Below are 4245 nucleotides of genomic sequence, written 5' to 3'. Positions count from 1 at the left end.
TCCATTAAAATTTGTGGGTGCAAAAAGAAGGCCTAATCCTTTTAATGTCAGAAATTTTCCAAGCTATGGCCCTTTTATGCTCTCTTAATACTTGGAGTAATTCCTCTTTCTCCTTGGGTTGCAAGTTGGATGCAATAATTACCGGTAATGTAGAATTATTTCCAAGGAATTCATATTCCAAGTGATTTGGCAATTATTTAAGTTACAGTTTGGGAGGTTCGTCAATAGAGGGTTTTTGCTTAAGTTCATCTTTTACCTTAATTCCCTCATATTCTGCTAGTTTTGGGGAGGTTTCATTGGAGTTTAGTTCAGTTCCTATCTAAGAATCATCATCCACCCCCTCCCCTTGGGCGAGACACAGTTCCACCGTGTCATTGTGTATGATTTCCTGAAAAGAATCTTGAGTAGCATAATCAATAGAGTTGATAAAATAACATGAGTCATCCTGTTCTTTAAAAAATCTCATGGCATTATAGATTTTAAAAATAATCTCTTCGTCACCTACTCTAAGTACCAATTTACCATCACCCACTTCAATTACAACACTAGAAGTGGTTAAAAATGGCCGACCTAAGATTAAAGGCACCTCAATATCTTCATCCATGTCAAGCACAACGAAATCAACGGGGAATATAAATTTATCTACTTTTACAAGTACGTCCTCTATAATTCCCCTAGGATATTTAACAAATCTATCAGCTAATTGAATACTCATCCTAGTAGGTTTAGGTTCTCCAAAACCAAGTTGTTTAAACATTTTACATGGCATCAAGTTAATGCCGGCGTCTAAATAACCTACTGCTTTATCAACATTCAAACTACCAATTAAGCAGGGAATACTAAAACTTCCTGGATCTTTTAGTTTGGTTGGCATTTTATTTTGGAGTATGGCTGAGCACTCCTCATTAAGTTCCACTGTATATAAGTCTTCAAACTTCCTTTTTTTTGTTAGAAGCTCCTTTAAAAATTTTGCATATGTAGGCATCTACGATATAGCTTCAACAAAAGGTAAGTTAATATGCAGTTGTTTAAAAAGTTTAAGAAATTTACCGAATTGTGCATCCATGTGGTCTTTCTTGAACTTTGCTAGGTAAGAGATTGGTGGTTTATATTCTTTTGGCATTAGATTGTTATTGTTTTCGCGTTTGACCTCCTTTCTGTCAGCTTCTTGTGGTGGCTTCTTTTCAGATTCAGCTAACACTTTCCCACTCCTTAGTGTAACTGCTTTCACATTCTCTTTTGGGTTGGGTTCAGTGTTACTAGGTAGACGTCCTGGTGGTCTTTCAGAAATTAGTTTGGCAAGCTATCCTATCTGAGTTTCGAGCCCTTGAATCGACGCTTGTTGATTCTTAAGTGCTATCTCGGTATGCTGAAAGCAAGTTTCTAACACCGAGATGAATTTTGTTAGCATCTCCTCAGAGTTCGACTTTTTCTCTTGTTGGTAGGGCGGTTGTTGGAAGCCCAGAGGTGGTGGTGGTGGTCGCTGATTCCCTCGGCCTCCCCATGAGAAATTTGGGTGGTTCCTCCAACCTACATTGTAAGTATTACTATAAGGATTATTTTGAGATCGAGGATTATTACCAATGTAATTTAACTCCTCGTTCTCTATGTTGTGGCCATATGGTGGGTAATCTGAATTGCTTGATCCAGCTCCACTTGCTTCGCACTGCATTACTAGGTGAACCTGTGAAGAACCAAGAAAACAGTCAATTTTTCTGCTCAAAAGTTCTGCCTGATTAGAGAGCATGGTGACCGAATCGATGTTAAAAATGCCAGCTATTTTCGTTGGTTTTTTCTCATGACTTGGCACTGATAATTATTCAGTGACATCTCTTCCATAAATTCATAAGCATCTTCAGCTGTCTTATTATTGATAGTTCTGCCAGCAGCTACGTCGATCATCGGTCGAGTCGAAGGATTCAGGCCATTGTGAAACATTGGAACCTGTAGCCAGAGTGGTAACCCATGGTGAGGGCATATTCTCAACAGATCCTTGTATCTCCCCCATGCATCGTAGAGTGTTTCTAAATCTATCTGTACAAAAGAGGAGATATGATTACGTAATTTATCTATTTTAGCCGGCGGAAAATATTTTAATAAAAACTTTTTTGGTCATTTGTTCCCAAGTAGTGATTGACTCTCGTGGTAACAAGTTCAATCACTGTTTAGCCTTATTCTTCAATGAAATGGGAAACAACCGAAGGCGAATGACGTCATCCAAAATGCCACTAATTTTAACAGAAGTCGCAAAATTCTAAGAAATTCGCCAAGTGAGCGTTGGGATCCTCGTCCTGCAAACCATCAAACTGAACAAACTGTTGGATCATTTGAATGGTGTTAGGTTTCAATTCAAAATTATTTGCAGCAACAGTAGGCCTAACTATGCTCGATTCAGTTCCTGTTAAAGAAGGTTTAGCATAATCATAAATAGTACGCAGAGTAGGATTCTGATTAGCAGCAATCGCAGGAGGTAACGGATTTTCCTGGTTGTCGATCATCTCCTCGGTTGTGGTTGAAATATCATCCTCTTGCTCTTCCTCTATGTATCTTAAGCTTTGCCTTATTTCTCTTCAGTTTCTAGGAATTGTGCTATTGATCTCACTATCAAACAGTAATGGTCCCGACGGGTTTCTTCTAGTCATACACTATAAAAACCTATCACGAACGAATAAAACAAAAATTAGAAAAAATAAAATTTTAAATTGCAAATAAAGAAAAATGGCTAAAGTAATAAAAATTGAATGTTCCTAATATCCTAGTTCCCCGACAAAGGCCCCAAAAACTTGGTACGTGATATTCGTGACTGGATTCTTGAACCCAAAGGAACCAAGAGTACTAGTAATTACTTTCTTTTTATTATCTAGCCTAAAAATTAAGGGATTTGTTTATCTAAACTAATTAACTTAATTAAGAGTGCACAGTGAGAAATTAGAAAAAGCTTTTGGATAAATTCGATTGATTAAGACAATACCAAAGGAAAAATTCACCTAGACTTCACTTGTTATTTGACTCTGAATCAGACGATTTATTCATTCGAATTGATCCGTAGATGTGACAGCCCTAAATTGACCATAGTCAGAAAGAGGTTTCGGGACCACGAAACCGAGCCATAAGAAAATAATTAACAGTCATATTTAATGCTTATTATATATGAACATGCACGTGTGAAAATTTCATGCTTAAATTTCGTATATAGTATGTGAAATTTATCAAATAAGACTTGTGTGAGAAAATTTAGAAATGTGCTAGGCAAATGTTAAAGTGGCCTATTAAAGCATGTTAGAAAATGCTTGTACTTGCATGTCAAATTAGCCAAAATCTAGATGGTGGTCGGCTATGCTATGGGTTAAAACATATTATAAATATGTTATGTTAACATTTTGTGTTAAAAATAATAAAATAAAGGATATAGGTAATAAAATAATAGTGGTTAGTAGAAGGAGAAACCAAAGTTAGCTTAGGTTGCTCCTCCATTGCCGTAACTAGAGGAAGAAGATGAAGAAAAATTCGGCCAAGGTGGTTCTCTAGATTAAGGTATGTTCAATGTTACTTTTGGAAGTTTATACATCCCTTGGATGATTAGTCTAAATTCTATCTAACTCATGGTGTGATTTGGGGTTGTTGGAGAGTTAGGATTCGGCTAAGAAGCTTAAAAATTTTAGTTGATGCCTTGATGCTATTAGCATGTTAGATATGTGGATGTGTTAAGTTGCTGGTTATGTTAGCATGAAAATTGAGATTCTTAACTCATTTTGTTTGGAGGTGTCGAATTTAGATTTAAGAAGAGAATGGGTAATCGGTTGTGCTTGGTAGAATGGTGGATGAGTTGCCGAATGTGGTCTTTGGTTTGGGCATAAGAAATAATATTATGCATAGGTTTCGCTTTTGGTAGTACTTATATAAAGATAATTAGTTCATTTTGATGGTTTGGCATGAGGTGATAAGTAAAAGTTTAAAGGTAGCTTAAGTTAATTGATACTCCCTAATGATTTCGAATTGAAGCTTTGTTAAGTTGTGAAATGAGTGGCCGAGAGAGCTATAGACTATTGCCGGATGTATGTTCGGTTAATAGAGTCTCCAAATTGATTATATGTGTGTGTGCTATTGGAAATTCAAAGGATTTTCGGCAGAATGTGGTTAGGGGTTAAGTCATGAGAACTTGGGGGTATTCATATTTGGACCTTAAGATTTTGTACACTATGGCTATGTGAGTTAGGTGTTAAATAACTTAATTATGTGTATGTA

General features: G+C 36.4%; 1 non-coding gene across 1 annotated transcript; it reads left to right on the top strand.

Moving 5' to 3' along the window:
- The first annotated feature begins 1960 nt into the window (after positions 1 to 1960).
- On the top strand, positions 1961 to 2067 carry LOC121211965 (small nucleolar RNA R71). The gene has a single exon (XR_005907179.1). It is a non-coding gene; the product is annotated as a small nucleolar RNA R71 (small nucleolar RNA).
- The last annotated feature ends 2178 nt before the right edge of the window (positions 2068 to 4245 follow it).

The sequence above is a fragment of the Gossypium hirsutum genome, chromosome A12 (assembly GCF_007990345.1).
Source record: "Gossypium hirsutum isolate 1008001.06 chromosome A12, Gossypium_hirsutum_v2.1, whole genome shotgun sequence".
NCBI lineage: Eukaryota > Viridiplantae > Streptophyta > Magnoliopsida > Malvales > Malvaceae > Gossypium > Gossypium hirsutum.
The sequence above is the reverse complement of the archived record's forward strand: the minus strand, read 5'-3'. Positions and strand labels throughout refer to the sequence as shown.